Source organism: Mobula birostris, chromosome 5 (assembly GCF_030028105.1).
Source record: "Mobula birostris isolate sMobBir1 chromosome 5, sMobBir1.hap1, whole genome shotgun sequence".
Lineage (NCBI taxonomy): Eukaryota > Metazoa > Chordata > Chondrichthyes > Myliobatiformes > Myliobatidae > Mobula > Mobula birostris.
In genome coordinates this window covers 69,543,012-69,569,736 of record NC_092374.1, presented here as the reverse complement: position 1 = coordinate 69,569,736, position 26,725 = coordinate 69,543,012, and the positions used below count along the sequence as shown (strand labels likewise).

General features: G+C 39.7%; 1 long non-coding RNA gene across 1 annotated transcript; it reads left to right on the top strand.

The window, feature by feature from the left end:
• Positions 1–13,288: 13,288 nt before the first annotated feature.
• On the top strand, positions 13,289–19,057 carry LOC140197263 (uncharacterized). The gene is made up of 3 exons (XR_011885899.1): positions 13,289–13,457; positions 16,636–16,807; positions 18,096–19,057. It is a non-coding gene; the product is annotated as an uncharacterized lncRNA (long non-coding RNA).
• Positions 19,058–26,725: the final 7,668 nt, after the last annotated feature.

The window sequence follows — 26,725 nt, the reverse complement described above, 5'->3', positions numbered from 1 at the left end:
AAGACATTGCAGCAGGACTTATTGGAAGAATGACCTAAGTGGCAGATGGAATACAGTGTTAGGAAATGAAAGATGATGCATTTTAGTAAAAGGAACAATAGTGCTGACTATTGTCTAAATGAGAAGAAGGTTCAAACATCAGAGGTTCAGGTGGACTTAGGAGTCCAGAAGGTTAATTTACAAGTTGAATCTGTGGTATAGAAGGCAAATGCAATGTTGGCATTTATTTCAAGGGGAATAGAATATAAAAGCAAGAAGATAATGCTGAGCCTTTGTAAGTCATCAGCCAGGCTGCACTTGGAGTATTGTCAACAGTTTTGTGCCCCATATCTCAGAAAGGATATATTGTCATCGGAGAGAGTCCAGAGAAGGTTCGCGAGGATGATTCTGGGAATGAAGGGGTTAACATATGAGGAGCATTTGGCAGCTTTGGGCCTGTACTTACTGGAATTTAGAAAAGGGCGGGGGAATCTATTGAAACCGACTTAATATTGAAAGGACTAGGTAGAGTGGATGTGGAGAGGATGTTTCCTATGGTGGCGTTATCCATAACAGCCTCAAAATTGAGGGGCGACCTTTTAGAACAGAGGTAAGGAAGATTTTTTTTAGCTAGAGAGTAGTGAATCTGTGGAATGCTCTGCCGTAGCCTGTGGTGGAGAGCGAGTCCATGGGTATATTTAAGGTGGAAGTTAACAGTTTCCTGATTGATCAGGGGATCAAAGGATATGGCAAGAATGCAGGTGTATGGGGTTGAGTGGGATCCAGAATCAGCCATGATGGAATGGTGGAGTAGACTTGATGGGTTGAATGGCCTAATATTTCTCCTATATCTTATGGTTTTATGGTCTAATACATCCAGCTCCAGCTCCAGTTCCTTGACCTTGTCAGTCAGAAGCTGCAGATGTAGCTATCAGGGAAACCATTAGGTACCCTGAAATCCCACATCTCATAGGAGGAGCATTCTACTGCCTAAACTAGCATCCTGCCTACACTTGTTGTACTTACAACTGTTGAAGATTGAGTTCTAGCCTGCGCCTGTTATCGCCAAAGCCTGACCACTCTAAAACATTGGCCCACTCCCACAATGGCCGCTCCAATGATGGCCACTGCACTTACACCTTGGTTCTTTTTATTGGATCCAGCCAAGCACCTAAAAGGATGTGATGATTGCAGCCTGCCTAAAAGTTCCAAAAGGCCTTGAGCTCTCTTTGAAACTCGCACTGCCTCACCAACTGACCACTACCCTCAATGGTTGCAGCCTGCTAAAAAAAAGTTCAAACAATAGATTTAATCTTTCTTTATGACGCAGTAGGAGGCCATTTAAGTGCATCTATGTTGAATTTTCAGAGCTATCTAATTTCCTAAATCTCCCTGTTACTTGTTTCCTGCACTCCCATCAACTTCCCTGGATTCTCCATTTACTTATAAAGAAGGGGCAATTTATAGAGGCCAAGTAACCTACCAATCTGGTGAAATAACAACATTTAATAGACACTTGGGCAGATACTGGGATTAAAAAAAAAGAGGAATATGGCCAATTGAGCAAATTGACTAACCTAGTTGGGAATTTTGTTGGCATGGACCATTTGGGCTAATAGGCCTGTTTCCCTGCTCTATGACTCCAGGACTAGGTGCAAACGGATGCTGTTCATTCAGTTTTTCCTTACAAGTGAGATACTTTCATTAGCTATATTCTCACTTCATTGCTTCACTAAAAGCAAAGCATTATTGCAGGATTGTTTCAAATATCTCAATGCTATATTTCAACCCTGTGAGAGAATCATTGAAAAATACGTCATAGAATAGTGTCACCCATTTCTACCGATTATATCCAAGAACAGTGTGTTATTCTCCAGCATTTTGTTTTCCGTGCATTTCTGTAATTTTTCTTCCTCCTTTAAAAATCATTCCAGTCCCTGTTGATAGCTGGTTTGGATCTACAGAGGCTTCTTGGGTTATGAATGATCTGATTTAGGGAAGCTTGACTTTAGACTAATTAGCTGGTACATTTTTAAAGCATTTTTCAAGATAGAACTACTACAACTAATAATTGTAATAATAATAATTCAAGGTATTCATGAATAATTAGACACAGTATATACTGCATTGGTTCAATTATAAGCAGCATTGGGGTATTAAAGGCATTATTGCAAGGACATACAGGGCAATACCATATGGGTTTCTATTGAATGTGGACATTTCTGACTCTAAAATGGAACCCCTGCATAACCCAGGGACTGCCTATATTTCTATATCTTTGTCAGACAGCATGCTGTAAATTCCAATCTGCTGTTTTAAAAGGAAGTTTTCATTTTCCTTATTTTGCCTCTCCTTTCATTATTTTCTTTAAATCCACTCTTCAAATTATAAGCCATTCAGCTAGGAGCTTCTCCATAATCAATCCAAACCCTTGACAGTTTATGTGGTTCTATCAGATCTCTTGGTCCTGTAAGAGATCAGCAGTTTCTGATGTTCCTCCACTGCAACCATCATCCCACCTACCTCTCCCCACCTTACAGCACAATCCTGTAGATGCAACTACAGGAGATGCAACACCTGTCCTCTTACTTATTCCCTACCCACTATTCAGGGACTCAAACTCTCCTTCCACGTGAGGGAAGTATTCATCTGTATTCCTTGCAACCTAGTGTCCTACACTCAGTGTTCACAATGAGACCTTCTCTACGCCGATGAAGTCAAACACAAATCAGGTGATCACACTTTAGAGCATCTGTATTTAGTCCATGGGCATGACCCTGAGCTTTCAGTTGTCTGCCACTTCAATTCTCCATTGTATCCCCACTCAGATCTTTGTGACTGTGGCCTCTTGTGTTGTTGTAATGAGGCCCAATGGAAGCACCTCATCTTCCTCTGGGTACACTGTAGCCTTTAGGACTCAACTTTGAATTCTCCAGCTTTAGGCAACTCACTCTTTCTTTCTGTCCCTTTACAAGATTCAAGATTCAAAATTGTTTAATGTCACAGTAAACAAGAGTAAAGGAAGAATGAAATAATTGCTACTCCAGATCGGATGCAGCCCAAAAAAATGTAATGAGATAAAGTACACAATAAAAAACACAATGAATATAAATACATAAGATAGCTTATATACACAAGTAGATTGTATGACCATAAAGTGACAACACTGGACACAAAAGTATAGGTACATTAGGTGACTCTAACATGAAATGATAAAATAGTGGTGGTGGATGGGGTGGTGTGGAGGGAGGGGTTAATGGTCTGGTGGCCCTGGTATGAATGCTATGTCATCCCCTTTCTGATGAAAATGGGACAAATAGTTCCTGAGCAGGGTAGGTGGGATCCTTCATAATGTTACTGGCCCTTTTCCGGCACCTTTATGCATGTCTGTCCTTGACAGCAGGCAGGCTGGTGCTGGTGATCCATTGCACCGTTTTGAATACCTGCTGTGAAGCTTCCTGTCCACGGCTGTATGGTTTCTGTACCATGCAAAGATACAGCACGTTAGGATACTCTCTACTGCACATTCCTAGAGTGTAGAAGAAGATAGAAGTATAGTAAATTATGAGGGGTATAGAAAGGGTAAATGCAAGCAGGCTTTTTCCACTGTGATTGGGTGAGACTAGAAGTAGAGTTCATAAATTAAGGGTGAACGGTGAAATATTAAAGGAAACCCGAGGGAGAATTTCTTCACTCAGAGGATGGTGAAAGTTCCCAATGAGCTGCCAGCAGAAGTTGTAGATACAGGTTTGATTTCAAACCTTAAGAGAAGTTTAAATAAATACGTGGATTGGAGGGGTATGGAGGGCTGTGGTCTAGGTGCAGTTTGATAGGACTAGGCAGAATAACAGTCTGGCACGGTCTAGAGGGGTCAGAGGGCCTGTTTCATTCTATATTGTTCTTTGACTCTATGTCTTATGGTCTTATGGTCTCAAAGTTTTATCTGAGAACAAAACAAATACATTGCAGAGATTGAGACCAATATATTACAAGCTTAATGTGTCAATAGCATTCTAACAGTCTTAAGATATCGATGGGTTATCTTAGAACTTTAAAACATCTGAAGACACTTCCAGATTATGAGTTAGTGTTCAAAAATATCCAGCTACAGTAAAGTGTAAGAAGCTGCCAAGCCACATTGATCCTCCCACTATTGAAAAGATTTCAAATAGTGTTCACTGGCTATAAAACACTGGAACTATTTTAGATAGGTACAGTTCATGGGTGGGAGCGGTATGGGCAGCCATAGTCCAGGTGCAGGTTGATGAGACTAGGCAGATTAATAGTATTGCATGGACTAGGTGGGGCAAAGGGCCTGTTTCTGTGCTGTATGTTCCATAACTCTACCTGGAGAATTATGTAAGTATAGATGCACAAAGTCCAAATCTCTTCAGCCTCCTCAGGAAGTAGAGGTATTGGTGAGCTTTTCTAATTGTGTAGGGTGTGTTCAGGGACTGTGATTATTGGCAAACTTAACTTAGGTAAATTTCTTGCAGTTAATCTGATTTTATATTTCAATATTTTCAAACAATATAACTACAAAGAAGTTATTAGGAAAGTATACAGAATAAATTCCTGAGGGAAAATAACTTTACATAGAACTTGGAAACTCAATGCAATAGAATTGAATAACATTAGTGCTAAATTCCAAAAAGGGACATAACTTGCTTATCAATTAAAAGTTGAATCATCCTGCTTTTCAGAATTCTCAAGTATGCATTTAAATTCTGACTGAACTTTCCTTATCCCATTTAATTTCCCATTTTTACCATCAATTTCTGTTTGACCTTGCCCTTCATAATTTTCCAACACTCAAGTAACTTGTCTCGCTTCACCTGCACCAAATCCCTCATCCTATAATCAAATCATAAATGACCTCATCCACATTGTTTATTCACTAAATAATAAAGTTTGATTGTTCCAGGAAAACTAAACTTCAATTGTTGCTTTACAACAATTGGACATTGTTACAAATCTAGACAGCCACTGAATAATAAGACCATAAGGCCATTTGACATAGGAGCAGAATTAGGTAATTTGGCCCATCAAGTGTGCTCCGCCATTCCTTGTGTAATACACTATTGTGTTTTTTTTTTGTGTCTTTATGAGATGCTCATCCTTTATAATCTTCAAAAGGTGTTAATTATGCTGGTTTATGAACTGCTGCAGTCCTTTCAGTGAAGGTGCTCCTACAGTGTTTTTAGGCAAATGATATCCAGTAATCAAACCCACTGGCGGTAAAGGTTTGATGAGATATTTGCAAGTCAGGTTGATGTGTTGGAAAACTTGTAATTGGTAGTTTTCTTGTACAAGGTACCTACCAACAAAAAAACAAAATGAAATGACATTGCTATTATTTATATTGGACCTTTCATAACCTGAAAAGTGTGCCCAATCATCATGTGACAATGAGATGAGTTTTACAATGCAGTTACCGTTGAAATATAGATAATGTGCTTATGTATCATTGATATAAAGAGAATGTGTTTATCTTTATACAACTCTTCTATGTGTCCCTAGCATTGTTTTAAAGCATCATTGATTTTAATACATTTTTGCCACAATGCATATTCTCCCAGATTTCCTCACATTTCCTTCTCAGCCATTTTTGCCTCTTCCTGTTTCTTCTGTGTTCACTATGTGATATTGTATGGGTTAGTATAGCTATGAACGAAGGGCCTCAGCCCAAAATGTCAACTGTTTACCCTTTTCCACAGATGCTGCCTGGCCTGCTGAGTTCCTCCAGCATTTTGTGTGTGTTGCTTTGATTTCCAGCATCTGCAGATTTTCTTGTTTTAAAGCTCCATGACTGGTTGCTTTACAATGCACATCTGCCTTTTTCCAGCGGTGTAATTCACAAAAATTAACCTCCAGATTTCAAAGGAAATAAAATGTGAAAAATAACCTCTGTTTGGTGACGCTTCCAACCTTGCAAAACTCTTCTTTCCCAAGGGTAGAAACAGTTGCTTATCTGCAAAATCTATCTCATTTATCCTTCATTTGCAAACTATTTACAAATATCAATTGGAACAGCAATAATTTTGAATAAATGAATATTCAAACTTGTGTCTATTGATGCACTGTCCTTCAAAGAGGCTGAATATAGGTGTCTCACATGGAGATAATGTGTTTTAAAGTCAAATTTTCACATAATGTAACATCGCAGGTCACGCGAACCTGGAGAAGTCTGCAATCTGTTTTGTTATCAAGTGAATTATAAATTTATTCACCAGTAGCTAACCTAAGTTATGGTGTTTGATCATCATGATTGGGGCCAAATGTTTCTTCCACATTGTAGGACACATTCAGGCGGAATGAAGATTCACATGGGCTGACTGATCTCGCTGACGTTTAGATACATTTTTATAATTCATTTTCATTTGCTTCTGATACTGTCTGGGTTTGAAGTGAAGCTCTTTCTCCCGTGAGTAACCTCCACACTTTCCCTACGGGGTTCTAAATACCATGAAATAATCAAGCAGTGAATTTTCAGCTGTTCTCCAAATCTATTGTCTTATCAACAATAGAGGTTCCTCAGAAACTCAAGGCAAACACCATGGACATTATGTTTTCACTCTGTCCAATTTTACCATGACAGAATAATCTGTTAAGCGATTCTGCATCAAAATGCACACAATTTACACTTGAATCAAAAGGCAAAGAATTACTGATAGGGAGTTCCAAGATTCTGACACAATGGTGAAGGAATAGAGATGTACTTAGGGCACCACAGTGAGGCAGCAATTGGACCTACTTCTTACTTACTGCCCGTTACGCCGCTGGCATTTAGGGCAATGATGAAGGTCCTCCATCTCTGGTGGTGTTCAGGGCTTCCTTCAGTAGCTTCCTCTCAGTTTTCACAACCATTGGTTATGTAAGTCCTGGGTAGAGATTCAGGAATGCCATTACACTCAGGTGTAGAAGGATTCTTCATTGTTGTTTCCGTAACAATTTTGTCTTGCCCGTCAGGGTTGTTAGCCCTGAGCCGAACCCCTGACCTGGAGAACTGCTTTTCCACTCTTAGTCTATCCTCTACCCTTTGTCCTTTTTGGCATGAGTGACCCTACCAAGGACAAAAACATAAATCCCTGACTCCAGCCAGCATAGCTCTCTCTGTCATTGAGGCCTGCAAGCCTCCAAACCGTGACTTGGTTGTAGTCCTCTTGCAGAAGTTGGACCTACATACAACTCCAGTGACTTGGTTATGACTTGAGGTACCTGTGAATCTGGAGGTTTTATCTTTAAACGCTGGCTCTGATAGACCGGGGGCACCTCTCTCTGCAATGCTAAGGCTCTGAGACTACCCCCAGTTGCTGTGCTTTGTGTCTGTGAACCTTGTGGCGATTTACCCCGCTAATAGAATGAACGGATTACCACGGCTTTCGGCCTACTCCAGGCTGCTTCAGGGATTTGGATCCAAGGACTCATTTTGGTTCAGAATACTGTTGCTGTTTGCATGCTTTGAGTTTTTTTCTCTTTCTCTGCGCAATGGGGTTCGTCTTTACCTTTTATTAAAAATTGGATTCTTTCAGGCTTCTTGCTTTTCAGCTGCTTGCAAGAAAAAAATCTCATGGTTGTTTAATTTATACATTTTTCATTATAAATGTACTTTGAATATATTTGAATCTTGAATCTGTAATATGACCGAAATTATCAGTTTGGTACTTGCTATTGGACGAGCCTTGGCAGATAACATTAGTACCTTTCATTATGAGGGCATACTGCCAATCATTGTACATTACTGGTGAAATGACTGAAAAGTTATGGTGATGAATGTTGCCAATCAAACAGATTAGTTTGTTCCAGATGGTGTTGAGCTTCTTGAAGGCTGTTGGCATTGCATTCATCCAGGCATGTGGAGAGTATTCATCATGATCTTGACATGCGTCACATGAATGAATGATTGAGATATCAGCAAGATATCCAAGTTTATAAAATTGTAATCAAGAAAAGCAATAAATAGTTTGTAAGAACATATGAATATTCTTTGATTGGTCCATATAAGCTACATAAGAATAATTTATTTTCACCGATTGTGGACAATTAAAAAATAGTGTTTTCCACAATTAAGTCAACACATAATCAAATTGTTCCATGAAACAAGATAGAAAGAATAGCACCTACTTATTTATTGAATGAAACATTAAAATCAGAATCAGAATCAAGTTTAATATCACCGACATATGTCGTGAAATTTGTTACCTTAGCGGCAGCGGTACAATGCTTTACATGATAATATAGAAAAAAAAGAATTACGGTAGATATATATATATATATATATGTTTATTAAATAATTAAGTTAAAAGCAGTAGCGCAAAAACTGAAGTAATAAAAAAAAGGCGAGGTAGTGTTAATGTGCGCGTCAATACTGTATAATTTTACCCCTTTCCCTGCTCCTGTTAGTACTTTCTGAATACTTTGCTTTTGTAACTCTGGCAATTTAAGATGCTAGTTATTTTTGAATAAGTTTAAAGTCTGGGTTTTAATTAGATACTTTATCCAGAGTGTCAATATGGAAGTTAGCAGTAAAAGCAAGCACAATACACTTAATTTCCTTTATATCAGTACCGATTAGTTAACCACACTTCGAACGTCTTTCAATAGCTTCCATAAATTGCTTATTTAAAACTATTTAAAGAGGCATTGGAAAGCAAATTTCAGTTTTACTGAAAGAAAAAAATATGCTTATTAAGAAAATGAAGAATAAGCTAATGTGTCTATGTCTGCGTATAGGAATTGGGACACATCTGGTATTTTGGCACATCAATGGTGGGTTTTGTCTTGTTAGAGAGAGTAAAGGATGGACAAGAAAGAATTGGTGTCAAGAGATGAGAGAGATCTAAGGGAGAAAAGGTGTGACTTTGTGCATCTTGTCAACTTTATTTTAGCTACCGCTCATGCATTGATGTCTACCAAATAGCCTACCTGTGATCTACAGGTGATTAAAAACCTTAAAACAGGAATATGCCTTGAGAAAATAGAGGACGGATACAGTAGGCAGCCCACTGTTCTTCCAGTCTGGTTAAATTGCAACGAAAATATTTGTAAATGAAAATAGTGAGAATCTGCGGATTGAAAGCCGCACAGAAATGAGTGGACAAAGTGGAAGGTTAAGAGAAGACACTTAAAAATGAAAGGGTGTGAGAAGAGCTGAAGTTAGGAAGTGGGAGCAGAAAGGAGTGATAGACACTGTGTGTCTGCGACTGAGATTGAAAAGATGGGGTAAAGATACAAAGCAATGTAGCAGAAGGGAAATTACAGAGGGGTTCAGGGTTTTATACATTCATGTTTTTAAATACTGATGTAGCTGGATTTAGACAGCCTGGTGAAGATATTTGCTCTGTTGTTACCATCTGCATCTCATCTGCGCGCTGCTAGGTGAGGCATTCCAAGATTTAGATCCAGTAATGATGAAGTAAGACTGATACATTTGCAAGTTGGAGCAGAGAATGCAGGAACAGGAAAGATAGTCAGTGAGGGAGGTGGAGCATGCAAGGGAGAATTATTTGCCCAAATACCTTTCCCAAAGACAATTATGTATCCTACATCCTCACTTGGGGTAAACCTGATTATAAAAAAAACTCCTTAAATCTCCCTCTGGAGCTAACACTATAAACCTGAACCTGCTCTTTGAGTTGTTTTCTAACAGGTCTGTCACTTTTGTTTTGTACGATTCCCTGTTCCAATGAAACTCATGGGAAGTAAAACCGATAGCACCTCAGCTTTAGGTAATGCATACCTTTGGAGCTCAATTGTGTCTCATCATTAATTTTGTCTCATTCTTTTACTGACAGAGTTGGCTCTGTTATGGCTTGGTCAGATTCTGCTCTAACAACACCAACGTTTGTAGCTGATACCATATAGTGGGCTGTATTGTGTATAGTGACCCTTTTCCTCCTTCCTACCCACCCACTCACAAAAACAGACAGGCTTCCAATCCCAGGACAGGCCACCTCCAGAGTCATTGCCCTGGTCTTTCAGACACTGGGCCTGGACATCCATTCACAAACTTGCAGATGTCAGACCTCCAGCTTCTGGACACGTCAAACTAGGGGCTTCGACCATTGGGCCTCAACTTCTGGACACGATGACTTTGGCCTTTGACCTGAAGGCTCAACCTTTGGTATCAATCCCGGGACTTACCAATCACAGGTTTCTAGCTCAGCACCTCAAATGCTGACCCACATGGACTACCAACCTGGGGTGGGACTACTGGTCCTCATACCACATGCCCAATCTTGGGACTTGTTGACCTTGTTGAGGGGGAGATGACCAGCCCTCATCCGCAGGACCCACCTATCTGCCATTTTATCTTCATCCTTCGCTAAACTCACTGTATTCTACCACACTCTAATCAGCTCAGTCCAGGTTCTGTCACTCATCTATGTACTAAGACCAATCTACCAGAACCACTTAACCTATAGACTTGTATATCTTTGGCACGTGAGAGGAGAGCAGTGCACCCATAGGAAACCCACACGGTGACCCTGTGAAAGTGCACACTCCCACACAGACAGAAACAGAGATCAAGAGTGAATCTGGACGGATGGTCCGATAACCCAGCAGCTACTAGATATGTCACTATGCAGCTATGAATGATCCTCTTTTCAAATCTTTTTTTATTATTTTTATCCGAAATAAGCACGTGTACATCGAAGTAAACGACGCTTCCAATGTCTCAAGAAAAAAAATTATATAAAGATTGAAAAAAATTTGTGATAAAAAACCCCAACTAAGCAAGAAAGTGGTAAAAAAGAAAAACTCTATTAGGTGTTTAACCCCTGAGCCATGCGTCATACATAAAGCTCCTAAAGATAAACATCAAACCACCAACAAGAAAAAAAGTACCAAAAAAGTTACAATTAGATCGTGGAGAACCCATCAATTAACTCAAATGATAATAACGAGCAAATTAACCCCATCTTTTCCCAAAATCAAACATAGGTTCAAAGGTTCGACTTCTAATTTTCTCCAAACTAAGACATAGCATCACTTGAGAGAAACAGCATGACAAAGAGGGAGCCGTTGTATCATTCCACTTCAACAAAATGGCCCTCCTAGCTATCAATGTAACAAATGCAATAACATGTTGGTCAGACACAGAGATACTATGGATATTTTGAGGAATTATTCCAAAACGCACGGTTAATTTGTTAGGTTGAATGATTCTCCTCAAATGTCTCATCTCGAACATCCAAACGCTTTCACTCCCAATGCAAGATTGTTCTGTATAATCCATGCCCTCAAGTTTCATAAGGCTTGTTTCTACATGTCTCTCAGGACATTGATTTCACTTGCTCTTGAGAGCTAGCCAATGTTTTTTCATAACTTCTTACGGCCTATATAATCACTTTCTTCATATATTCTCTATTTCTAGTTTAACTTAGTTTTGTAATATATGCTTACAATATTCCTTTTGTCTCAGTTTCACCTTAATTTCGATATTCATTAAAACAACAACTATTGCTGCTCCATGTCCATAGTACCCCTGGTTTCCAGACTTCATTTTCAATATTTGAATGGGAAACTAGCCAAGTTTGCCATTTCCATTTTATGTTCTAAATCAAAAAATCATTTTCTTCTCATTCACTCCCCTTTCTACATTTTTTTCTGGATTATCTTCAGTTTTCATAATTCACAACACCTTAGAATTAGATTCAGTAGTATTTGTTAATGTATAGTACAGTAAGAGTCCCAATTCACAAAATAAGGCTTCGCATCCCACAGAAATACCTACTCTTTTTATAGTATGAAGAATACAGTAGTGGTTCAAATACTTAGAAGGGTGGGTAGCTCTATCGAAGAGGAAAATGTAGCTAATGATCCTAATTTTCTAATTAAGAGCAAATAGCCACAATCAGTAACCTTTGAGATTCTGTAAAGCACGACGTAGGTACAAACACAAACAAGAAAAAATCTGCAGATGCTGGAAATCCAAGCAACACATGCAAAATGCTAGAGGAACTCAGCAGGCCAGGCAGCATCTACGGAAAAGAATACAGTCAACGTTTCGGGCCAAGCCTCTTCAGCAGGACTTCAGCTCTTTTTACTGAAGGAACTGCTGAGTTTCTCCAGTATTTTGTATGTGTTACATAGATAAAAGCCTAGATTTTTACCTCTGATGCTTGGCAGAAACTCAAAGTCCCAGAGTGAAGGTGGGAGACCTGGAGTCCAGCAGGGGAGTGCTATTAGACTGGAATTAGAAAAGAGACTGGGAAATCAGCCTCTTGATTCAGTGCCATTCATTTTAATGGACAATGTCAGTAGGGGCGAGTGGATCTATTTAATTACTTTAATTTGGCTGATTTAAATTAATTAGTGATTTTAGGATTTACATTTATATATATTTTTAGGAGTGAAATGTTTGAATAATATCTTTAATTCTTTTTTTAAACTTTTGAAGGTTTTGAAACTTGTTGACATTCGGATTTAATCCTATTGACCATAAGGGAGAATGTGTCACAACATAACATCTCTCTAAGCATTTCTTGGAGCAGAACTTATATGATAAAGCACTTGCAGTACATTGGATCTTGCTGAATAGCTATGAGCTAGATTCCTAAGGGAATATTACACCTGGGTTTTGCCAGAGTCTTCCTGGGTAGATGACCCATGACCTCAGCCAGCCATTGAACGATCAGGTCTTTTACAGCTGTGACAAGTAGTCATTGATCTGAAAGACTGACCTTTTTTCCTCCCTCTTTTTATATTACCTGACATGTTAAGTGTTTCCAGGATTTTCTGATTTAATTCTAAATTTTCAGCTTCAGTAGTTTGCTACCTTTGAACTTTGTCTTTGCTTACATTTAATTAATTAATTTTCAAGTACAATTTCCAGATCAATTTTGACTCATCAGGACTCAGATGTTCTTTCTGCAAACAATTGAAAGCAATCCTTATGACTGTACCACAAGGAGTGAACAAACTAATTTCGAAGCATGCTTGATTCAGTTTAAACTGGTCTGTTTTTAACAATTATCTTTTTTTTTTAATGACATTATCTGTATTTGGAATAGTTCCAGGCATTGTATTCTCAGTGTGCTTAGTTTCTGTCTTGGCACTTGATAAAGTAATGAATTGACGTGATTCTTCTGGCTGCCAAGCCAAGTTCAGCTGTAATTGACTTCACTACTGATTAAGTCATGAATGGAGTGAGATTATTTTTATGATGGCAACTTCCTGCGAGTAAACTTCCACATTTTTGAAATGGATGAAAAGTACAACTTTGCTTTTTTGCAAATAATTGCTCAAGAGTTCAGCAAATAAACAGAAAATATCCTGGGTTTTTATTGGAACATGCAGATAAGTCAGAGAGATCTGTGAATGCAGAATGAAGCATAAAGTCCTGAATCTACTCTTGACCGCTCTGTTGCCATGGCAGAGATGAGATTTCCAGGTATCTTGTTCACCTTTTACAAACTGTACTCAGATCCACTGATTTCAATGGTAGTTGGATTGCAGGATTGTAGAAAAGAAAGGTAACTGGAATATGTATTTTTATTATTATCTAATATTGTAATTAATTATAACCAATCTATAATGGTTTAATCATTTAAAAGTTATTAACAAGTTTTACATTATTTAGTTTACCTCATTTTTTGTGGAATTAACAGAAGGTCTTTGACCGTTGTCAAACCGTTTGGAATGAGGTTTCTCTATTGATTCTCCAAGATTTTGTCACTGATCAGGACGCTCTGCAGTACTCTAAGACACTGAGCCAATAAGATAGCCTTCTGTGTCCGCCTTTGGTGATATGGGACCAGGGTTGTGCGTGGATGGTATGTACAGGTGACGCGCCATTGCCTGATAAATTCAAGAATCACTTCTTACAAGCCCACCACCAAGATGAGCTACCTTGAATTCCTGTTTGAACACAGAAGTGATCACACCACTGAGGGGCTTGCAAGGCCATCCCACAGGGCATCTAATGGTTGACCACATGGGAAAGATCTGAGGCCAGTCAGGGTAAGGTCAGACAGTGCAATCTCCCCTGCAGGAGTGATGCAAATGTATTTTTCCACAATAATTCAGTTGCTTGGATATTTCTACTTTCATTATTGCTTAGACAAGTTTCTTTTGTTCTGAATTCCAAATTATCAAGCAAATCCCAGGATTGAAAGACTTGTCAAATGAGCATTTGATGGCTCTGGGCCTCTGCTCATTGGAATTCAGAAAAATGAGGGGTAACCTCATTGAAACCTATTGAACGTTGAAAAGGCCTTGATAGAGTGGATGTGGAGAGGATGTTTCCTATGGTGGGAGAGTATAAGACCAGAGGACACAACCTTGGAATTGAAGGTTGTCCTTTCAGAATGGAGATGAGGAGGAATTCCCTTAGCCAGAGAGTGGTGAATCTTTCGAATTCATTGCCACATACAGCTGTGGAGATGCGTCATTAGATATATTTAAGGCAGAGTTTGATGGATTCTTGATTGGACAGGCATGAAGGGATTTAGGGAGAAGGCAGGAGATTAGAACTGAGAGGGAAATTGGACTAGCCATGATGAAATGGTGGAGCAGACTTGATGGGCCAAATGGCCTAATTCTGTTCCTGGTTTTATAGTTTAGATTTAAATTCTATGGCTTGTGGGATTGGAACTCCAGTCGTGGGATTATTGGTATTGGCCCCTGCATTACTAGTCTGGCATTTTAATTGATGCAAAGAAAACTCAGCTCAGCAGCAGGACATAAAACATTTTTATTGAGGGCTGGAGAGCAAGGTAGGGATGGGCACTGGGTTATTTCGGTATGGCTCAGATCCAATTAAAATGTAAATTAAAATTCTTTTATTTTACCATGAGGAACATGGTTGAACAGTTTACACTATTAAAACAAAGACAATTATTTAACTAGATCCCTGGTGACAGCAAGTGTTAGAGTATCTTCTCTGTAATTGCTTTGTAGCCCCAGTCCAAAGAAGAAGTCTACACATTCAATGGAAAATGCATTTCTGCACATAAACAAATGATTTCCTGTCCTGTGGCAAGTACTTTCTATCCATGACCAATCACCATGTCCATGACCTGTTTGCCTATTCTTGCCACATTTTAAAGGCCATTGGTATGGTGATGTGAAATATCAGTATTCTGAACGGAGAACTAAGTCCTTGCTACCTTGAGCATCACATTGTTAGTGGGATAAATGGAAGAGAGAAGGAGGGCAGAGAGGGGAACAAATAGCCAGAGCGAAAAAAGAGAAGAGGCAGAGTGCTTCTGTTTGGTGTAGAGAGAGCCAAGCAGTAGAGTGAAAGGAAATGAGGAAATGAGGACAGGTTGGAAGGAATGGACTGAGGATGGGAGCAGATTAGGGATAGGTGAGGTCAGGTAATATAAGGGATGAGATTTGGGAACGGAGATAGGTGAAGAAATTAAAGGAATGGTGTATTGGTGTTAGGGGGAGAAAGCAGCTATGTGTTTGTGTAATAGTATATGTATATCTACATACATATGGAGAGGCGGTTTCATACATGTCCAACCATGCAATTGTTGTGATGTGTACAGTCATAAAGTAGTACAACACACACAGGCCCTTCTGCCCAACTAGTCCATGTTGACCTGATCTTTTGCCTAGTTCCATCTTCCTGTATCTGGATTATATCCCTCCATAGCTCTCTCATCCATGTACCTATCCAAACTTCTCTTCAATGTTACAATTGAACCTATGTCTACTACTTATGCAGTCAAACATTCACAGTCGGACTACCCTCCAAGTAAAGAAATTTGCCCTGAGAATCCCGGTCTGCTCTCACCTAACGTGAGCGGAAAAAGCCTGCATGCATTCTAAACTCCTCATAATTTTGTGTACCTGTATAAGATCATTCTCCTGCGCTCTGGGGAATAAAGACCCAAAGTATTCAACCTTTCCCTATAACTCAAGCTCTCAGTCCCAGCAACATTCTTGCAAATTTCCTCTGCATTCTTTCAAGTTTATTAATATCTTTACTGTAAGTAGCAGAATAGAACTGTACATAAAACTCCAAGTTCAGCCCTATCTTATATAACTTCATTGTAACATCTCAACTCCTGTACTCAACACCCCGGTTAATGGAGGCCAATACGCCAAAAGCTCTCTTTATAATCACATCTACTTGTGATGCCACTTCTGAGGAATTTTGGATCCGTACACCCAGGACTCTTTGCTCTACTGCCAAATGTGGTCTCCAATCATCTTGAAGGTCCTTATGACTGGACTGAGGAGCTTAAGAGGTTGTAATTGGTGTTTAAATGCTATCCTATTATGGCATACAAGTTAGTTCCTTTCCAGGAGACAGTCGTGCATGGAAGTCATACTGCAGCTACTTTTGGAATTCTATTTCTCTGACTTTGGTGAGGCTGCATTTTGGTAGTGAAGAATAATGCCCTCACACTGTTATATTGCCTTCAAGGGGATCCCAACCTCACCATGTTTTAGAGGCTTGCATGCCTCAATAATTCAGAGAGTTGTATTCACTGGAGTCAGGGCTTTATGCTTTGGCTCTTGGTAGCGTCACCCATGCCAAACAGGTCAAAGGGTAGAGGCCAGACAAATAGTGGTCCACTGATCCTCCAGGTTCAAGCGTTCAGCTCTAGAATGGTAAAGCAAAATTGCTACAGAAACACTAATGAAGAATCCTTCTATATCTGACTCTGATGGCATTTCTGTGTTTCCACCTGGGAGCTGCATGACGGACAGCAGTGTAAACCGAGAGGGAGCTACTGACATGATGAAGGAAGCCATGAATGTCGCCAAAGATGGAGGACCTTTATTGCTGCCCTAAACACCAGCAGCATAATGGGCAAAAGAAGAAGACTGATACAAAAGAAGTAAATTCAACAATGATCTCTACTCTGTAAGTTTTAATTCAAGAGGAGGAATACTTTTTTTCATAAAGTAACAAAAGGATTGATTTTGTTTTGCTTTTTTAACCAATAATAATAATTGTGAAAACTTTGGAAAAAGATCACTCTGATAAAATGTATATTTTACATTCCAACTGTGCACTTAGCTTCAAGAATAATTTGCCAACTGCAGATACTGTGCACAGTCATTTTGTTTGTTTATACATAATAAAACAAAACAGTAAATGACCTGCCAGTGGTAATTTGGGGTTTGAAAACATGGATAACAAAAACCTAGTTGACTTTGCATGTGCCAGTATTATTGGTGTAATCATCACTTTAGATGTATTAAAAGATGATGCATTTGTCTAAAATTTTAAGTATCCAACAATTACCAGTTTTGACAATGTTCACAATGCTCTGAAATAAACCAACATTGAAATCTGAAGGTTCAACCCCTTCATAAAACTATTTGCTATTTGTCAGAGCATATTCTGGAATTTGGGTATATAGCCAATATTAACTTCAGCTACCAATCTTTAGACCTGAACGTGGATTGTAGATTAAATTAAAAACACAGCCCTAGACAATAGCTTCCTGGATCTGTGGACAACAGTTAATTGAAAAGCAGACAACAGGAATTCTGCAGATGCTGGAAATTCAAGCAAGACACATCAAAGTTGCTGGTGAACGCAGCAGGCCAGGCAGCATCTCTAGGAAGAGGTACAGTCGACGTTTCAGGCCGAGACCCTTTGTCAGGACAGTCCTGACGAAGGGTCTCGGCCTGAAACGTCGACTGTACCTCTTCCTAGAGATGCTGCCTGGCCTGCTGCGTTCACCAGCAACTTTGATGTGAATTGAAAAGCAGACACTGCTGATTAACATTCATTTTCAGAGCCTGGAGTGTGGAGCCTGGAGTGTGGGTGTGAAGAAGGTGGTGTGAAAGTTATATGAAAATACAAGTACCATTCAGAGTACCATGCCAGCGCTTGCCAAACAACAAAGAGCAGGCAGTCAACTGGTTCACATCTTTACAATGAACCCTGAAAAGGAAACCTGAGACCAGTTACAGAAGTTGTTCTACTTCTACCTAAAGACTGATCTAGAAACTAAAGTTCTATACCATTTTTATAGTGACCTCACAAAGGTCAGGCAGGGAGTGTGTTGCCCTTAAGGCATTTATTTGACTTTGTTGGGTCTACGTTTTAAATGATTTGTTTGTAACTATTTTCCAGTTAAAGGTTGATAATTAAGTTACAGTATAACAATGGTAAATTCATTGTTTATGGTATATTGCAGCATGCGATGATGTCACCTATGGTTTTGCCGTGTCTTATGGGTAACTTCCTGTTCGAGAAGGTGTAAACGCGGGTGCCATGCGTGCAGCATGATCGTGAAGAGCTCTGTTTTTACCCACAAAGAAACATAGAAGCAACGCCTTTTCACCATACGATGTTAATGTGGAAGAGTGAACAGTAAATAGTTAACCTTACTACGACTCTGTCTTGATTGGTTCCGGTTTAACTTGGTGTTTAGTCAGAGTTTCAACACACTGCACGAGAACGCTACAGTATATACATGGTAACTATAGAATTCTTTGTTGAGTTGGTCTGTTGGGGCGGGGCTGTCAAAAAGGGCCATCAGGCCAGAGAATTCGAGCTGAGCCGTCAGAATCTGAAACAGTCTGTTGGGCCTTAGGAGAAGCTGGATTGAGTTTGGAAGAACTGACCTAGGAGGAGACCGTGCTGCTGCCCGCTACTTGGAGGCACGGGAGTTGGTGCGAAGGTGGTGTACAGTGAAACCATAAGTGATTGCCTTGGAAGTTTCTTTTGTGAACGCAAGACCCTATTGGACATTGATTGCTGCAGGCTTGCTTCCCTGTTCGGTGGTGAGACTGGCCGTGAGGCAGCAGTGTTTCCTTGGTTGTAGCTAGGACTTGGGCTTGGCATCCGGACTCGGTTGGGGGTGGTCTCACCCGTTGGTGCTACCATCCAGTGGTGTATCGATGGAATTACCAGCTGGAATGTCAGAAATATTCACTTTACAGGACTTGTTGCTTAAAAACTTGGTCTAAAAATGTGTTTTCTTACTTGACGATGTTCTTTTTTACCCTTTCTCGTTATTTTGAATGCACATGTATGTTCTTGCACCTTGGTCCCAGAGGAACACTGTCTCATTCGGCTGTATCCATGTATGGTTTGAATGACAATTAAACTTGATCTCATTTGAATTGGTCTATAACCTCTAAAATGTAATGTAATATTGGGTCAAATGGGCCTCTTCCTCTGAGAGTCTCCCATCTTCTTGAGTAAAGCACTTCCACAGCCACCAGCTTCAGTCTCTCTCCGGTGACTTTGTTTACTCCATTCACACCTGGCAATTGCAAGGTTCAAAACTCACAATTCAAGATTGTTTACTGCCATTCCTCAGTACACAGCTATTACGGAGAACAAAATGATTGATACTAGATCCAATAGAGCATTATAAGAAATAATAAGCATAAAAAACCACGATAAATACAAATATAAATGCAATCCAAAAAATCACAACGTACAAGTAATTGTATTGTGGCCATATATACATAAGATTAGCATATATACATAGACAGATTGTATGCACATAGAGTGAGTGATGCTAAGTGCAGGAGTATCTGAATGTAAGGTGACTGACAGGAACTGATACAGTGAAGATTTGGTGTTGGAGTAACAAGTTTATGAGCAATGTTTTTTAGTTTTTTTAGTTCTCTAGATACTGCTGGTAACTGAGATACAAAAAGGTTTCTGCAAAAGAGTTGAAGGTTGCTTTTAACGAGAGAAATCATGGGCTCCAAACAGACACAAAATGATCTGTATGAAAATGTAGAGATGAATTCAGTAAGGAGATACAAATGGTTTAGTTATTGAACCAACTGACATGGTTCCTGCAGCAGTGGTGAATTATGCCATTTCCTCTGAGTCAAACCATTGACAATGGGATGTGTAGACAGAATGATTGGTGGCTTCAGTGCTGTTTTCCAAAACCTTCATATTTGTGGTATGTTCTAGAATAATGCAGACTGGAGATTGAAAGTTGGTAGGTAGAGTTCACCCACAAGAGTGTCAGAAGCTATCTTGGATGCAACTATATTTTCAGTCTTGAAATCAAAAATCCAAACTGTTCAAACATATAACTCTACGGATGTATACAGCTCAGACCTAACAAGCACATGGTCTCCAGTCCCATTCATCTCTGATTTATCGAGTTAAAAGTGATGGACAGGAAGAGAAATGTAGACACCCATGAAAATTTGCTTCAATATGTTTACACATGGGTTGTAGGCTAGATTAAATTGGGTATTAAATGAAATAGAAAATCACCACAGATAATGTGAAACAAGCATTTACACAAATGATCTACTGTGGCTTGCAAACTTCAGAAGCTCTCACAAAGCCATATTTAGTTAGGCAAGTGAGTAGTTTAGCCACAGAGGCCAAATTGCCTCCTATTTGTATTCAGTACTACTATCCATTCTGTTATTTGCGAGATCTTTATTTTGATTCCGTCCCCCTGTACTACTCCCCTTCCTTTTATACTTATCCAGTCAAACTTCTCCATGGATTCTCACCTTGTCGTGGTGGAGAAGCTTGTGTGGTCCTGTGATCCCAAGGGCAATGCCGTTTGGAGCTATGCTCCTGGTAGTGTCACCCATGGCGGTAAGGTCGAGGGTGAGATCCCTGACAAAGAACAATCCAACCAAGACCTCAACAGTGGAATAGGCAGACGAAGTTACATTGAGCTTAACAGCTGTGAAGGTGGATGAAGGCTGCAACAAACCCATCAGCTCCAATTGTCGTGGTTTCCATGCCATTGGAATCCGTTGGTTGATTTGTGAAGTATCCTGTGCTTCTTGGAGTGCAACATTAAGTATACGTTAAACAAATACACGCACAAGCGTATTCACTCTGTGGGCCACTTCTTCAGAACGAAGACCATCATCCTAGACATCGAGGGATAGCCACGATGACGACGATGATGATCCAGTCAAAGGAAAAGTCCACTAATCATTGGTTTGAAATAAGACCATAAGAGCATAGGATATAGGAACAGATAGTCTTCTCTGCCATTTCAACATGGCTGATTCAATTTTCCTCTCAGTCCCAATTTCCTGCCTTCTGCTGATATCCCTTCATGCCCCGGCCAATGAAGAATCTATATGATTCTTCAAAATAATTATAAATAATTTAATTGCCAATATTTACTCCTTTGCGAATCATTTGAACAAGGTCCTTTAAACTATCTTCTTATAGAGTAAACAAGCATATCAAGGAAGCTTCAATATGGAGCAAGTTTCAATCAAGGAACATCAACCATTTCTGTATAATAGAAAATTGTTTTCCAGTTTTAAAAATACTGATGTGGATGAATCAGGCTTTGTTTTACATTCCGCTCCACACATCAAGAATCAGAAATAATCTCCAAAAAACTCCAAGTATATGGAGGTATTTATTAAAAACTGAAAGATTAATAAATGGAATATTTCTACTCTTAGGTATACAAACTTCTGATTTAAGATGGTGCTGCTGAAGGTGAGCACCTACTTACTGGCAGTTCCCAATATAAGAACTAAAACTAAATGCTTCATTAATACCACTTTTCCTATTAAAAAAAAATTACAGTACAGTATATGATCTCCGCTAACAATGAAGAGGCAAGTGAGTCGAGGGTCGAAGCATGCGGGTGCGAGGGGAAGTTGGGGCAAGGTCAAGGCATATTCAAGGAGAAGTCAAAGCATACTAGAGGTAAAGTTGGGGTGAGTGGAACGGAGCACCATCATAGCAGTAGAAGAAAGATTCAGATCCCGTCCACCGAAACCGAGAGTGAGGTTTGATCAATCTAAGTGTTAGGCCGATTTAGAAAGGTTAGGTATGGGGCAAAATGTGGCGGCGAGTTCTAGGCCCAAAGTGTATCGAAGCAAGAGGGCTTGGATCCTAGAGTGAGGAACCGCCTGATGTTTGGACGATTTAAAAGCCAGGCCAGTTGGATTGAAAAGGCAGGGTGTCAGGACCAGAATCAAGGGTCAGGCCAGGTCTGCTCACTGCTCCACGATGTTTACTCTGCTCTTAGCTGCACATAGGCTGAGTTGTGGCCTGCTCCAGGCTTTGTGTCTGAGGACTCATTTTCATTCTAAATGCTTCTTGCTTATTTTTTTGTTTTTCCTCCCAGTGCCTTAAGGTGCATTGGGCAGCAAACTTGCCATTTCTTTAGCATTTGTCTGAGTTTTATGAGGCCGAGTTGCTAGCTCGATGCTCAGCCCAGCGTGGATGGAAAGCATGCAAGAAGCCAGCAGGATTCGAACCCAGACCACTCACCTTGAAGTCCAGTGCAGATGCCCCTATACAACCAGCCGGTGACTTTTGTTTGCATGATTTGTTTTTTTCATTCTCTCCCTGCATTTTGGGTGTTTGTCAGTTTTTTTTTAATGGATTCTTTTGGGTTTCTTCCTTTGTGTCTGCCTAGAAGAAGATGCATCTCGAGATTGTATAATGTATACATACTTTGATAATAAATGTACTTTGAACTTTGAACAAAAGTAGGAGCAGGTGTGGCCATTCAGATAATCAAACATGGCTGACACTTTATCTTAGTAGCATATTCTCACTCACTCCCCAACTCCTTGATGCTATCTATCTTTGTCCTAAATATAATCAGTGCTTAGGGTGGGCTGATTTCTGTGATAGTCAATTTCACAGGTCTCCTCAGAGAGGAGACATTTCTCCTCATTTCAGTCTTAAATATCTTAACTCATATCCTGAGACTGTGACCTTTCATTCTAACCCTTAACATTTACCAAACCCCACACTCCTCAGCCACAGGAAGCATCGTACCCCAACCCAATCATGTTAAGATTTTGTACATTTCAATGAGATCTTTACTTATTCTCCTAGACCCTAGTGCATGCACACCAACTGTTTAACTCGCATTTTTCTTCTGAATGCTGCTTATATGATGCGAGATGCTTGGGCTGCTGCTGCAAGTAAGTTTTTCATTGCACTTGTGCATACATGTATTTTTGCATGTGATAGTTAACTTTAACTTTGATAACCCAGGAATCAGTCCGACAAACCTCTCCCGCACCTTCTAATAGCAACCGTATCCTTTCTTAAGAAGGATGCCCAAAACTGTACTTGATATCCCATGTATGCTCTTACTAAGGATCTGTATACCTGTAGCAAGACATCTTGTTGCTATATTCAGAATCTCTTCCAATAAAGGCCAAAAGACCCCTTACTTTGTCAATTGCTTACTGGACCAGTTTTCTTATTTTCAGTATCTGGTGCAATTCCCTGTGCACGTATTAACACTTCCAACTCCAACGCCATTTGAAACAGCTTTTATTTATTCACTTTTGACATTTGCTTAGCACAAGTAAGGCCAGCATTTGTTACCCAGCTCTAATTTAAACCCATTTCTAATTCCTCTGCTAAATTAAACCATTTAAATAGCACTTTGTCTTTTGTTTTCCCCAAAAAAAGTGAGCAATTTTGCATGCTATGCTGCAAAGGGAGAAAAGAAAGGTAAAATGATCAGTTGATTATAGTCTTAGCTATCTGAACTACCTTTCAGCTCGGTACATTAAACTTGCATGAATAAGGACATAACCCTAAATGCCATATTCTTCCAAATGTTTTCTGTAGAAATACAAGGGATTCTGCAGATGCTAGAAATTTTTAGCCACACACGTAAAATGCAAGGGAATTTTGGTAGATCATGCAGCATACTGTAGAAAAATAGTCACTGGTTCTGATTCTGTGATGGCACATTGGGGTTAGGACATCTCACAATAATTGTGGACTGATAGATAGTTGTAGATGTACTGTTGATGTAAATATAACAGGATGTAATAAGACATGAGAGAGACTGCAGATGCTGGAAATATAAAGCAATACAAAACGCTGGAAGAACTCTACATGTCAGGCAGCATCTACGGTGGGAAATGAACAGTTGACATTTTAGGCTGAGACCCTCATCAGGATGGGAAAAAAAGAGGGCAAATGCCAGAATAAAAAGGTGAGAAGGTGGGATGCATGAGCAGGGAGATGATAGGTAAAGATAACTGAATGATCGAATCTCTTGGAAATTTACACTTATGATTATTATACTTTACCCCTATGACCATATGGCTAAGCAGATCTCCAGTACCATATTGAATGATATTGAATGTTGAATGCCATATTCAGGTTTGCTGATGACACCAATGTTGCAGCATACAAGACGGAGATTGAAAATTTGCCTGTGTGGTGTCATGACAACAAACTCTCATTCAATCTCAGTAAAACCAAGGACTTGATATTGGACTTAAGGAGAAGGAAACTAGAGGGCGACGAACTAGTCCTCATTGGAGGATTAGAGGTGTAGAGGTTTGGCAACTTTAAATTCCTATGTGTTCCTGTTTCCGAGGATGTGTCCTGGACCCAGCACATAAGCACAATTACAAAGAAAACACGACAGCACCTCTATTTCCTTAGGAGTTTGCAAAGATTGGACATGACAACTAAAACTTTGTCAAACTTCTATAGATACGTAGTGGAGAATATAGTGACTGGCTGCATCACAGTCTGGTATGGAGATATTATTGCTTTTGAATAGAAATTCCTCAAAATGTATTGGGTACAGCGCAGTCCATCAGAGGTAAAGGCCTCCCCACCATTAAACACATCCACAATATATGAAAAGCTGTTACAGAAAGCAGCTCCCATCATTAGGGACACCACCATCATCATCAGGTGGAAGGTTAGGAGCCACAGGGCTCACACCTCAAGGTTCAGGAACAGTTATTTTCCCCAATCATCAGGCTCTTGAAGCAAAGGGGGTGACTTCACTCAACTTCACTTACCCCATCATTGAAATAACCAATGGACTTACTTTCAAGGACTCTTTATCTCATGTTTTCGATTATTTATTGCTTATTTATTTATATTATCATTCCTTCTTTTTTCATTTGCACCACGTTTGTTGTCTTCTGCTCTCTGGTTGAACGCTCTAGTTGAGCAGTGTTTTATTACACCTTATATTCCGTCTGGGTAGCCTCCAACCTGATGGCATGAACATTGACTTCTCTAACTTCTGCTAATGCCCCACCTCCCCCTTGTACCCCATCCGTTATTTATTTATATACACACATATTCTTTCTCTCTTGCTCCTTTTTCTCCCTCTGTTCCTCTGACTATACCCCTTGCCCATCCTCTGGGTTTTTTCCCCTCTCCCCCCTTTCCTTCTCCCTGGGCCTCCTGTCCCATGATCCTCTCATATCCCTTTTGCCAATCACCTGTCCAGCTCTTGGCTCCATCCCTCCCCCTCCTGTCTTCTCCTATCATTTTGGATCTCCCCCCGACCCCACTTTCAAATCTCTTACTAACTCTTCCTTCAGTTAGTCCCAACGAAGGGTCTCGGCTCGAAACGTCGACTGTACCTCTTCCTAGAGATGCTGCCTGGCCTGCTGCGTTCACCAGCAACTTTGATGTGTGTTGCTTGAATTTCCAGCATCTGCAGAATTCCTCGTGTTAGTGTTTTATTGATTCTGTTTTAGTTATTATTCTATAGATTTGTTGAGTATGCCCACAAGAAAATAAATCACAAGGTTGTATATGGTGACATATTGTACTTTGATAATAATGTTTATTTTGAATTTTGAACTTGGTTATCAATGCCTAGTAATTGAACAATTTGTGTCTGTTATTATGCATATATTGTGCATAAAAACATTTCTTACCTTTTCTGAAGGATTTGTACCTCTATATAATAAGTTTCAGCCTTCAAAAATTAAGATAGGGCACCTTCTGCTATGAAACATAGAGTTATAGATTCATTGAGCATAACAGGACAAAACAGGCCCTTCAGCCCATTTAGTTCCAACCTTTTTATCTGCCTGGTCTAATCTACCCACATACCCCTCCTGTCCACATACCTATCGATATTTCTCTTAAATTTTGCAATTATATCTGCATCTACCACTTGCATTAGCAGCTTGTTCCACACTTGCACCACCCTCTGGGTGAAGAAGATCCCCCTCAGGATCTCCGTAAATTTTTCATCTTTCATCCTAAGCCTGTGACCTCTACTTCTAGCCTCAGACAACCTCAGAAGAAAAAGCCTGCATGTATTTACCCAATTTATACTCCTCTTAACTTTGTATACCTCTATATAATCTCCCCTGATTCTCCTACAATCCATGGAATAAAATCCTAACTTATTTAAACTTTCCCCTTTAAGCATTCCAACAGAGTTTCCATTTTCCTATCAATTTTGCACATGCAATGACATTTTCAATGTGCATGACTCATTTCAATTACCTAATAGCAGAAAATTGCTCAAAAACTCATGACTTTTATCTTGCATTTCTAACTTACAAATACCTGAGGCGTATGCTACACTGAAAGATCAAATAATAGGAAAATTAAAGTGACCCCATGGGACATCATTATATTGGTAACAAGGTAGACTCTTTAATTCTGAGTAAAAATCAAAACAGCGCTCACAACTCCTTTTGAGGATGGGGAGGTCTGTGAAGTGTAAGTGTCGTCCACAGATCCCTCAAACTTTGAACCCCAAGGCCAATGATCACAATGGCTTAGTCCACGATCAGGAGGGAACATCAGGTTCATTTCAAAATGGGTGTCCACCTTTGAGAAGTACGCACAGCATTATGCCACTCCCATCCCATTCTTGAAGATCATCCTTTCGAAAGATTTGCTTAAAAACTCTGACCCATGCTAATGAGGTGGAAGTCAGGACTAAACTTTCTTACAGGAAAGCAAACAATGTTAATAATCTCTGAAAGCAATAGTCTACCAAAGCAAAATTTTACAATTTAATTTGAGCCGTGTTCAGTACCTATTGAATGTATCGATGGCTACCTGTGATCAATTTCCTGACACAAATGTGATCAGGTG